Raw genomic sequence first — 13,395 nt, 5'->3', positions numbered from 1 at the left:
GTCCAGGGAATCAAACCAGTGACCCTTTGGGCCCAAGGCTGCTTCTCTGTCCTTTATACCCTGCCACAGTGAAACTGACAGAGATCACAGTTTTTCCCATTCTGATGTTTGAACTGAACATTAACTGAAGCTCTTGATTTGTATTTGCATGATTTAATGCATTCTGCTGCTGTCAAGGGATTGGATAATTTAGAGAACTGCATAAAACAACATGTGCATAGGTGTTCCTAATAAAGTGGCCGGTGAGTGTATATTTGATGGTTGAGTCAACAAGTTTGGTTCAATAGATTTGTAATGGAGTTATGAGCCGAACGTAGCTTCTGCTAACTAATGTAACTAATGAGGCTAACTTCTAATAGAAGGTTTTAGCATCGAGGTTATTATGATGCAAACTGAATATCTAAAGATTAGATTAGATTAGATTAGATAGCACTTTATTGACCCCTTTGGGAGGGTTCCCTCAGGGAAATTAAGATTTCACATGTGGTGATTTCAAAGAAATCACCACATGGTTGCTCTTAAGTTTTTAAGTTGCTTTAAAAAGAACTGCCAATGAGTTTCTGACACTGCATAGCATATTGTTATCTTTAAATGAACAAAATGATGTTGCAAAGCTAATAACGGCCATCTTGAAACCAGCATTTAAATCAGGTAGGAGCTGTGGCTCAAAGTTTTAAAGTGATGTGGATGATAATATTGTTCCAGCTTGATTTATATGTTTACTCTTTACCAGGCTTGTAGTACTTGAGTCCAGGACTCGGACTGGAATCCAACTCGTGCCCTAATTTTAAGGACTCGTGACTTGACTTGGACTTGAGCACTGATGACTCAGACTCGGACTTGTGCATTAACTGCATTCGTATTCGTAAATTGGAGACGAGGACTCGGATTTTTTTCTTTATTAAAATGGATTTTGGGGGGTTAGCACCATTTGATTTACACAACATGCCGACCACTTTAAAAGCACAAATTGTTTTTTTTTTATTGTGACACAAACAATAATTAAGATGAAAAAACAGAAACCTGGAGTGTATAAGTATTCACCCCCTTTTGTATGAAACCCCTAAGTAAGAGCTGGTCCAACCAATTCACTTCATAACAGTGGCGTGCACAGACATTTTGGGGGGCAAGTGCTCTGGGGGGAAAAAGGGCACTTTTTTGCGCATGTGGAACACCTTATTATAAAAGTCTGAGATTTAACCCTCCTCTTGTGTTCGGGTCGCCACTGACCCGTTTTAGTTTTTAAAGGTGTAAAACAACCACTTAATGTTAATTTATTACATCAAGGCTTTTTGACTTTGCCAGGAATCTCTAGTTGAACAAAATAGAAAAAGAAATTTTTGTTTTCCTAAATCTGAAAATGGTCTAGCAAAAAATATAATACTTATGTGCAGTTGTTTCTGTATGCGACGGGCTACTTCATGACAAAATAATTACAGCTTGGGCTTAGAGGGCAAACAATACATTTTCACTCGATTCATGTGTTACCTGGCTGGTGGGGCAGGGGAAGAGCTGACTGACTGCCCGATGTGTTGTCTGCGCTACGACAAGGCCGTGGCTTCCAGGACGCTATGCTGCTGCAACCTCACATTGAATGCACTGCACGCTTGTTCACGTGACAGAGCAAGAGAGACAGAGGTCCGGTGTGTGTGCGGAGGGGGCACACATCGGGACATTATTTTCACACACGCTTTTAATGCCGCGGCTTTTCTAAAAGATCATGTCGACATTGGCCTCAGTAAACTGTAAAAAAAAAAAATTCAAAAGGGCACTTTTTTTGGACAGAGGGCAGAGGGGCAGGTGCTTGAGCACCACCTCGTGTCTATCTGTGCACGCCACTGCTTCATAAGTCACATTTTTACTTGACTAAGATCCACCTGTGTGCAATCAAAGTGTCACATGATCTGTCACATGATGTGTGTATAAATCAACCTGTTCTGGAAGGACCCTGACTCTGTAACACTACTAAGCAAGCAACATGAAAACCAAGGAGCCTCCAAACAGGTCAGAGACAAAGTTGTGGAGAAGTATAGATCAGGGTTGGGTCATAAAAAATATCCCAAACTTTTAATATCCCAGGGAGCACCATTAAATCCATTATAGCAAAATGGAAAGAATATGGCACCACTACAAACCTGACAAGAGAAGGCCGCCCACCAAAACTCACAGACCTGGCAAGGAGGGCATTAATCAGAGATGCAACAAAGACATCAAAGATAATGCTGAGGGAGCTGCAAAGATCCACAGTGGAGATGGGAGTATCTGTCCATACGACCACTTTAAACCATACATTCCACAGAGCGGGGCTTTATGGAAGAGTGGCTAGAAAAAAAGTCATTGCTTAAGAAAACATGTTTGGAGTTTGCCCAACAGCATGTGGCAGACTCCCCAAACACATGGAAGAAGGTTCTCTGGTCAAATCATACAAAAATTGAACTTTTTGGCCGTCATGGAAAACGCCACATGTGGTGCAAACCCAACACCCTGAGAACACCATCTCTACAATGAAGCATGGTGATGGTGGCATCATGCTGTGAGGATGTTTTTCATCTGCAGGGACAGGAAAGCTGGTCAGGACTGAAGGAAAGATGGATGGCACTAAATACAGGGCAGTTCAGGAGGAAAACCTGTTTGAGTCAACCAGAGGTTTGAGACTGGGATGAAGGTTCATGGTCTAGCAGGACAATGACCCTAAACACACTGCTAAAGCTACACTGGAGTGGTTTAAAGGGAAACATTTAAATGTCTTGGAATGGCCTCATCAAAGCCCAGACCTCAATCCAAATGAGAATCTGTGGCATAACTTGAAGATTGCTGTACACCAACACAACCCATTTAACTTGAAGGCATTGGAGCAGTTTTGCCTTGAGGAATGGGCAAAAATCCCAGTGGCTAGATGTGCTAAGCTAATAGAGACAAACCCCAAGAGACTTGCAGCATACCCCAAAAGTAATTGTAGCAAAAGGTGGCTCTATAAAGTATTGACTGGGGGGGACTTATGCACACTCCAGATTTCTGTTTTTTCATCTTAATTATTGTTTGTGTCACAATAAAAAAAAATGCACCTTTAAAGCGGTAGGCATGTTGTGTAAATCAAATGGCGCTAACCCCCCCCCAAAATCCATTTTAATTCCAGCTTGTAATGCAACAAAACAGGACAAACACCAAGGGGGATGAATACTTTTGCAAGGCACTGTAGAACACCAAAGAGCCTCTTATTGCTATAATGAATGTGTGCTTAGCTGTGTAGATTGTGTGACTTACACCTGTGTGTAGAGTTGGGTCTTTGCTATTTTCCTGCTTACGTCACAGCTCCTATTGCATCTTGTGATTTCTGATGAAAGAAAATCTGTATTGATGTTTTTGTTTAAACCAATAATTGTGCAGTCATGATGTAATTAATTATAATCACACTCAAGCAGGATTTTATGAAGCAGTTTTCTCAGAGATATTCTGAATCCCAGGCACGTTTCAACTCCAGCGTGTGACCTCTCATTTAGTGTAGGATACCATTCTGCTCTCTGTGCTGAAAATCAGAGGCTGAGCAGGAGAAGCATATCAATGTAGGGATTTAAATATCCCAGGATGTGTAATGGTGAGCAGCTGATTCCTAATACGAGATCGCAGTACGCAGTACAGCAAGGAGAATATCACTGACCAGTCTAATGATCTTATACCCGTGTTTCATTCAGTCTCCTTGAAACTTATATAAAAAGTTTTATATTGTTATTGCTGAACATAAAAGAAAAGACACCGTGAAACTGAAATCAGCACCTTTTTTTCTGTAAAACAAGTGAAAGTGATATGAGCTCAGCATTTTCACACAGTGATGGAGTGGAGAGAGAGAGTGGTAGTGTATAATTGATGCTACTGGTTGGTACTTTTTGTGATGCAGTGAGTAAAACCTCTGACCTGAGACATGCGTTTGAATATTTTATTACAGAGGTATTAAATGCAGCATAAAAATAGACTCTTTTTCTTACAAAGCCATAGAAAGAAAAGGAAGAGAATGGAAAAGGTTCATGACCAGAGAAACAACCTTCTCCTGAATTAAGGAAACGTGGATGAGCTCTGTTCAGCATGATACAGCATGTGAAAGGGGGTTGGCACAGAGTCGGGGTCAAGAGATATTCAATCATATCTATACTACTAAAGGAAGTCTGTCTGTCCCTCTGTCTCTGTGTCTGTTCACCTATGCAAATTGACATGACTGGACGCACATACTCCATACTCCATATATACTCCACACATGGATTGGTGACACCCCAAGACAACAGTTTCAATTTTCCAAAACACGTGATTAGCACTAATCCAACACACTCTTCATTTCCCATAGGCTACATGCTCACGCTAACACACTGCATGCAGCCTCGGTGGGGAATCTCCTCCCCCACTCACCTGGGAGTTTTGATTGTAAAGGACATCGCAATCAGTGCTTCTCGTCAGAGACTTCCGCTAGGGCCAGGTCTACATCTCCTCTGTGACGGGCAATAACTACCAGGTCTCCTCTCTCCCATGAGCAATAACTGCTAGTCATGTACTAATACTATGATGAACATCCATCCATCATCCGTAGCCATTTATCCTGTGCAGGGTCACAGGTAAGCTGGAGCCTATCCCAGCTGACTATGGGTGAGAGGCGGGGTACACCCTGGACAAGTCGCCAGGTCATCGCAGGGCTGACACATAGAGACACACAACCATTCACACTCACATTCACACCTACAGTCAATTTAGAGCCACCAATTAGCCTAACCTGCATGTCTTTGGACTGTGGGGGAAACCGGAGCACCCGGAGGAAACCCATGCAGACACGGGGAGAACATGCAAACTCCACACAGAAAGGCCCCCGCCGGCCACTGGGCTTGAACCCAGAACCTTATTGCTATGAAGCGACAGTGCTAACCACTACACCATATCGTACCACCTACTATGATGAACAATTAGTGATAATACACGATTAGACCCTACATTTTACTTTTTATATTTCTTCATTTTCCCCATGCACCACATTTTACATAATGATGCAATCAGAAATCAGAAGATGGTTAGAAGCTGAAAAGAAGCTTTTTAATGGAAGATATCAAACACCCCCCCCCCCCCCCCACGTCTCTACATTCACTAAATTTCAAAATCAAAGCACATGACCTGGTGAGAACTTACCTTTTTCTTTGGTACTGAATACAAAAATGCTAAAAATTCACATCATCTAACAGACTGAATGCTTGTGTCACAGAAGTCTGCTGTACTCCGCTCTTGAATTAAAGTAGCTCTTCACTCTAAATCAGTGTCTTTCTCAGTATTTGCGTTCATGATGGCTGAATAGGGATTAAGATTTGATGTGATAGTAATAATGGAATGTTGGAATGGCAGTAATGACGGAAGGTGGAGAAAAGATTAATCCTACATTAGGCAGTAATCTTTCCGTCCACCTGCATCCCTGACCATGCACTCAGCAAGGTTGGATAAGTGGACACTGGCTAAAAATAGGATACTTATTCTAACCGAACACACACACACACGCACGCAAACACATAGTAACTTCGTTACTCAGTGACAATCGCAAAGGACAGGGATTTATAGAACTGTCTGACATTAGCCAGTCCACATTAATCCAGTTGTATATGCAATGAAGGGGAAGGTCAGTGCTGTAGAAAATCCGGCATTCAATATTCATTGGCAGTGGTGGTAAAAGTAAAGCATGAATGTCATCTCACGAATGCCCAGTGAAGGTTATAATATGAAAAATGAAACTGAACATGATTAATTCTGAACACAGTAATTCTATATTGTAATTACATCCATATGCACTGCCAGGAGGGGTGGAGAAAGTACTGAGAAATTATACATAAATGAAAGCGAAAGTCAAATTAGTGAAACTTGAAACCTGAACATGCAAAGTAGATGGAGTTCATGCCTTCCAGGAAGGAAAGGAGATGCTTCATTTTATACAAATTATGATTTATGCCAGCGAGTTGAGACATTTTCCTGAGGTTGGGTCAAGAGGTGCTCATGCTCAAGTTCTGCACTGTAACCTCGTGACTTATCCATCTTCAAACACACACACACACACACACACACACACACAGAGATAGCTACGGTGCTCACTATATCGTGTAGCATAAAAAGGTCACTACAAATGATGAACTTACTGTACAGCATTCTTGAGTTTTTATCCCGGGCGGGGGATATAGAAACAGGTTCCGTCCATCCGTCCGGTCACATTTTCGTTTCCGGGCCATATCTTTAAAACTAGTCAAGATATCATCATGAAACTTTGTATACATATCAAGCAACATGTGAACTGGTGCCTTTTACTATTTTGGATTTTTGAAAAAAAGTATTTTTCAAATGTGTACATAAAAAATAGATTTTGACTTAGTTTCTAAGAGCAATGTTTGTTTCCGGAGCATATGTCCAAAACTATTCATGATATGGATTTGAAACTTGGTATACATGTTAACAAGGTGATGTAGATGTGCCTTTTCATACTAAGAAATTTGAGAAATTTTAATTTTTCATGTTTCCATGGAAACAATTTCAACTTAGGCCCTGTCCACACGGCAACGGATTCAGGTGAATCTGATAAAATTGTTTATCGTTTCGGCCTGGCGTCCACACGGCACCGGCGTTTTGGGTGCCCCAAAACGAAATCTTTTGAGAACGGGTTCCAGAGTGGAAAGATCTGGCAATGGCGCCGTTGCAAAGTCGTCTGGATGAGTAGAACGGATTTGTTTACAATGACATCACAACCACATGACTGTGAGTGCTTCATGCCGGGTAGAAGTGTAACGAACTCAATGCGAGTTGTCAACAAATCCTATAACTTGGTTCATGAAACGCGCTTACGGTACAAAATATTTTCACTGTGAATATTTATTGTGTAATGGCGCAAAGTGAGAGAGAGAGAGAGAGAGAGAGAGAGAGAGAGAGAGAGTGTGAGAGAATAGCCCTTAGGGCAGAGTCTTTAGTCCAAACACTGTGGAAGCAGTATAACCAAAACCACGCACCACCCATGTGCTTTCCAAAAACAAAAACAATCCTGCCAGCAAAAATAGGGAAAAAAAAGGAGCGATCTCACCTCTTCAGATGTTGGTTTAAGTCCGACAATACATTCCTCAAAAAGGGCGTAGAAGAACAAAGTAATCCATCAACGTGTAGCATTCAATTTATTCTGGACCATTAAATAATTCTGGAGGATATCAGAATGTTGGCATACCGGCTGCCATCTACCCCCATTCATTCCTCTTTCTGCGTCTCCATTTAAAAATGAGCACGTGATTTAAAGGGACTATATCCATAGGATAGGGAGTGAGAAGGTGTGCGCGTGTGACAGTGACAGGGTGAGTGACAGGGAAGTACCTAGGCTCATGCTTGCCCTGAATTTCTCTTAAAGTGAAGGCAGAAGAACGTTCAGCGCCTGGCCAGGCTTTCTATGTATTAATTTACATAGACGTTTTAATATGAAATATAAATAAGTGTCTTAGACAATAGATACTATTTTACACGACTGATTAATAATCAAAACTTTATGTGGCTGATGCTACAGAAGAAGGGGTTTATGAGCATGCGTCCTACTTCTTCTATTGTTCTGGTGTCTCCAATGGGACCATCTTACAGCGCACGTAGACGTGTGGCATGTGTATTGCATCGTTTTCAGCAAGCGTTGCGTTGCCATATGTACCTGATATTTTACTGATCTGTTGCCCATGTGGACGCGATATTTAAAAAAAAAAAAAATCTCGTTGACTTTGTCGTGTGGATGTAGCCTTAGTCTCTCAGGTTAGTCTCTCGGGGTTGGTTTTGTTTCTGGAGCAGAACTTGAAAACTAAGAGTGGTATGGTCTTGAAAGTTGGTATATGTGTTGATTAAATAATGTATATGTGCCTTTTGATACTAAGAAATGTGAGAAATTTTAATTTTTACCTCACCTGGACTAAAGGTCTGCTGGGTTTATGCCATGGGCTCCTGAGGTCAGTGTAAAGAGGTAGGGTTGGTTTCCTGCAGCAGAACTTGAAAAATGTGAAAAATAACATCTTGAAACTTGGTATATAGTTGGTATATAGGTCGGGGGATATAGATGACTCTGCCTTCTTGTTTCTATGTTGATGAACTTGTTTGGAGGCTAAACTGAGCCCATTTGATTGATGTGTAGCGTACAGTCATTGGCTGGTTGTGAGTACAGAGTAAAAATAATAAAAAGAACTTTATTCATCACATATAGACTTGTGAAATTCCTCTCTTCATTTAACCCATCTGAAGCAGTGAACAAACGGGCACACACACGTGAGCAATGAGCACACACACATACCCAGAGCAGTGGGCAGCTGTGCTACAGCACCCAGGGAGCAGTTGGGGGTTAGGTGCCTTGCTCAAGGACACCTCAGCCTAAGGCCACCCCATGTTAACCTAACCTGCATGTCTTTGGACTGTGGCAGAAACCAGAGCACCCAGAGGAAATCCACGCAGACACGGGGAGAACATGCAAACTCCACACAGAAAGGCCCCCATCGGCTTGAACCCAGAACTTTCTTGCTGTGAGGCAACAGTGCTAACCACTACACCACCATACCACCCTAAGAATCTAAGAAAAATAAGTCTTTCTTCTTGGAATGCAATTAAGTAAATGTACAAATATTCAATTTCAATAATATTTAAGTATAGTAATGAAGTAGAATAACCCTTGATTGCTACTCAAAAGCATTTGAACCTCCTATATAACATATATTAGTATAAATACAGAGGTGATTATAGAAAATCGTGCATGTTGATTGGTCGAGAAATTCAGACTATTTCTCGATAATCACCTCAAGTGACTTGGCAAAATGGCAGCCAATCGCTTTGTCACTGTACAGTAAGTGAGGAAGGATTACAAATTATGAAAGAAAATGCTGTTCCGAAAAGCACTAAAGATACTACGCAGGTTGCTCTAAAACTATTCAAAGGTAAGGTGGTATTATGATTTATTTTATCTATTTCAAAACAAAGCATTTTATGTGAGTCGGCATTGATAAGTGACACAAGTCTGTGCACATTACATTTGCATGCCACTTTTGAATTTAAAGTAATTGTTTTTTTAATATTATTTTTAAAAAATAATCACCTGTGTATTTAGACTAAAACAATTATCTGCCTCAGGCTCAGTGAATATTGGCGAATAATAACCTTGACTTCATCTCGGTTATTATTCACTGATATTCACCTCGCCTTCGGCGAATAATTGTTAATTAACACTTTTGTTTAAATAACCTCATTTTAAATACTCTAAAACTTGAAAAATCAAAGCAAGGGAACAGTATGTGAAACAAGAAATGTTTCCTATTACAGTAAATATTTTGTGAAATGAGAAATGAAATTATTTTATTAGAACAATCTAGCTCTAATATAACTGGAAAATGAATTTTTTTTTATCACAACTGTATGTTTTAGAGTTAATACTAGTAATCTGTATAGATCTTTTACTGTAGTTTTAAAAATTTTACATTCCACATGATTTGGAGTTTTGTTAGGATCTGAGAGAGAGAGGTTATTTAGATGATTGTATTTAATTATTATTCTGTGTCATGTTTGTTCTGCCTGTAGCAGTGAAACTGATTAATTTATAATCAAACATAACAAACTCTAAGTTTTGTCTGTCAGTGTGCATGTAATTGCAAAAAAAAGTTATTTTATTTTTTAAATACAACAATTTTTAATCAAACTTGGGCATTATTTTCAATCCTGCTTGTCCGTCCTTGTAACTGAACGACAACACAGAAATTAAACACATTCAACACTTAGTTTTTTTGTACCAATATTCAGAAGCATCAGCATGCCGGGTGTGAGATCAGATTAAATCACCCTTCATTAAATGAGAGAAACATGTTACTGAATCTAAATGAAGGCATGAAGAGGCACTTTAACTAAAAGTGCTGTTCATATTCCATTTATATACCACATATGGTTCTGCTCCTGCCAAATCACACAGCTAATTACAAATGCAGTACAAATACCAGGAAATAATTGGGTCCTGAAATTACAGAAATTCTTGTTATTTTGGCTTTGTGTGAGAAATGAATTAATGACAATGAGGCTTAAAGTCAATACTGCTTTTCTTCTTTACAAATCTACTATAATGCCTGAGGGTGTTGGATGAATCCTATTGGAATAACAACCCAAATGTATTTAAGCTAATTTCAAATATATTTATGCTAATTACCTTAATTAAAAAAACTCCATTGTTTTCCCAAACTAATCTTTAGTTACAGTATCTGTAGCATATAAACGTTTATCATAGATGCACACATTTTCCCTGTACCAAAAGAACAACAAAAAAAGAAAACTTAAATTGCACTCAAATCTAAATGCAGCTGTTGTGCATTTCTGTTAAGAAACATCTAAAAAATATGACTATGTGACATGAAACTACAACAGGAGCATGCAACCAAACACCTGACAAGAACAACTTTCCAGTAAATAGTAATTATGTTTGCTGTAGGTGCTAAAGAAGGCAACTGGACTTGCTTGAAATCCTTGAAGATGTTTCACCTCTCAAAATCTTGAAAAGGGACATGCAAACTTGATTACATGTCTGTGAAGGTTCTCAGTCATCCAGGTCATCATAAACCGTAGGTGCTAAAGAAGGCAACTGGACTTGCTTGAAATTCTTGAAGCCGTTTCACCTCTCATCCGAAAGGCTTCTTGAGTTCTGTCTGACTAGTGGGGAGTTCCAGGTATTTATCCTCTAGTGGACCAAAAGCAACCCTAAGGAGAGTCATTAAGGTCACATGAGTCATTGACACTCAGTGGTCATCCACACGACAACGGCAACGAGATGTTATTTAAAAAAATATCGCGTCCATATGGGCAACGATCAATAAAATATCAGGTCCATATGGCAACGCAACGCTTGCTGAAAACGATGCAATACACATGCCACACCTCTAGGGGTGCTGTAAGACGGTCCCTTCAGAGACACCAGAACAATAGAAGAAGTAAGGACGCATGCGCATAAACTATTATGCGCGAGACTTCATATTAGCCACAAAGTCAGAAAAATCTGTTCGTAAAATTACATTATAATGACCAAATACAATAAAAAGTATTTTTCCAGTCTCACCTGTGAAAGGTAATCCCATGTGATCTCATTTGGACGGCAAACCTGTTGGTACAGTTAAACGCAGCACATGAATGAGGCATCTTTATTCTCCGCTTTGACCCATCCAATATGGCGGCGAGGATGACGTATGATTCTACGCAGAAGGCGGCGTCTTTAATGGTCCAGAATAAATTGAATGCTACACGTTGATGGATTAATTTGTTCTTCTACGCCCTTTTTGAGGAATGTATTGTAGGACTTAAACCAACATCTGAAGAGGTGAGATCGCTCCTTTTTTTCCCTATTTTTGCTGGCAGGATTGACTCTCTCTCTCTCTCTCTCTCTCTCTCTCACTTTGCACCATTACACAATAAATATTCACAGTGAAAATATTTTGTAAGCGCGTTTCATGAACCAAGTTATAGGATTTGTTGACAACTCGCATCGAGTTTGTTACACTTCTACCTGGCGTGAAGCACTGACAGTCATGTGGTTGTGACGTCATTGTAAACAAATCCGTTCTACTCATCCAGACGACTTTGCAATGGCGCCGTTGCCAGATCTTTCCACTCTGGAACCCATTCTCAAAAGATTGCGTTTTGGGGCACCCAAAACGCCGGTGCCGTGTGGACGCCAGGCCGAAACGATAAACAATTGTATCGGATTCACCTGAATCCGTTGCCGTGTGGACAGGGCCTCAGTCATCCTGTAGGTGTTAGGGTCCCTGGTGTGAATGGTGTTAGCAGTCTAGACGGTCGTTAGGGTGATCTGTGGGTTGCTGGCTCTCTCTGCCATCATGTAAGTCATTGAAGTCAGCTGAGTCTTGGTGTGGATGTGTATTCAGTTTTCTGGGAAGTGTGCCGAGGACTTCATTGTAGGTGGCTGATAAGTGGTGACTCAGACCACCTCCTCTGTTCAGTGATGGGCAATACCCGGCCTCCAGTGACCCTAACACCTACATGATGACTGAGAGGGTCAACGACCCTCAATGACTCTCCTTAGGGTTGCTTTTGGTCCACTAGAGGATAAATATCTGAAACTCCCCACTAGTCAGACAGAACTGAAGAAGCCTTTCGGATGAGAGGTGAAACGTCTTCAAGAATTTCAAGCAAGTCCAGTTGCCTTCTTTAGCACCTATGGTTTATGATGACCTGGATGACTGAGAACCTTCACAGACATGTAATTAAGTTTGCATGTCCCTTTTCAAGATTTTGTGTTGTCTATGTATATTCAGGCTGAAAATGAGGCATTTTTGTGTTTAAATGTCTGTGTTAATAACATATAACTACAAATTCTTGCCCTTGAAAAAGAAGTCAAATTTCCCCCAAAATATTTATTGTAATTATTCCAATTTGAGTAAGACTGAAGTATGTTATTCTCTCTCTCTCTCTCTCTCTCTTTATCTCCACCAACTGTGTTTTTACCTCTGTTTGTTAGTCTGTGTTTCCAATGTAACTCAAAAAGTAGTGAACAGATTTTGATGAAATTTTGAGGAAAGGTGGGCCATGGGCCAATGAACAATTGATTAGATTTGGATTCAAATCCGGATTTTTATGTAAACTTAGGCTACGGTCACACTACAGCTTGCGATGCTTTGCAATGGGTTATCGAAGAAAATGAGGCATTTGGTGGTGATGCTTCCCCAAGCTTCAGGAAATATTCCCAAACCCATCTGCAAGTACTTGCCACTTAGTTTGCCAACAAAAACATCGCCACCAACTTTCATTGCATGCACTGAAATTTTTCACAATGTTTTTGGCCACCAACGAGGCAGAGACACACCAAAACCAACTCGCGAAGCTCAGAGAACATTCGCCATGCATCACATGACTGGTGGCAATGTTACCAATTTTTCATCGCGAAGTATTCGCAAACCCATCACGAGCTGTTGTGTGATTGTTGTCATAGTAAACAGCTGAATATTCTAATATGTGGCTTGGCAGAGGTATGCACTCTACCAAGTGCCCTTCTAGTCTAGTCCACTGTTTTGGATTCCTGGAAAAGTAATTGATGATGCGAAAAAAAGTGATAGCTAACACAATGTATGTACAGTGTCTTGCAAAATTATTCATCCCCCTTGGTGTTTTTCCTGTTTTGTCACATTACAAGCTGGAATTAAAATTGATTTTTTGGGGGACAGCACCATTTGATTTACACAACATGCCTACAACTTTAAAGGTGAAAATTGTTGTTTTAGTGTGATACAAACAATAATTAAGATGAAAAAACAGAAATCTGGTGTGTGCATAGATATTCACTCCCCAAAGTCAATACTTTGTAGAGTCACCTTTTGCTGCAATTACAGCTGCAAGTCTCTT

Source organism: Neoarius graeffei, chromosome 9 (genome assembly GCF_027579695.1).
Source record: "Neoarius graeffei isolate fNeoGra1 chromosome 9, fNeoGra1.pri, whole genome shotgun sequence".
Classification (NCBI taxonomy): Eukaryota; Metazoa; Chordata; class Actinopteri; order Siluriformes; family Ariidae; genus Neoarius; species Neoarius graeffei.
This window is presented reverse-complemented; position numbering follows the sequence as displayed.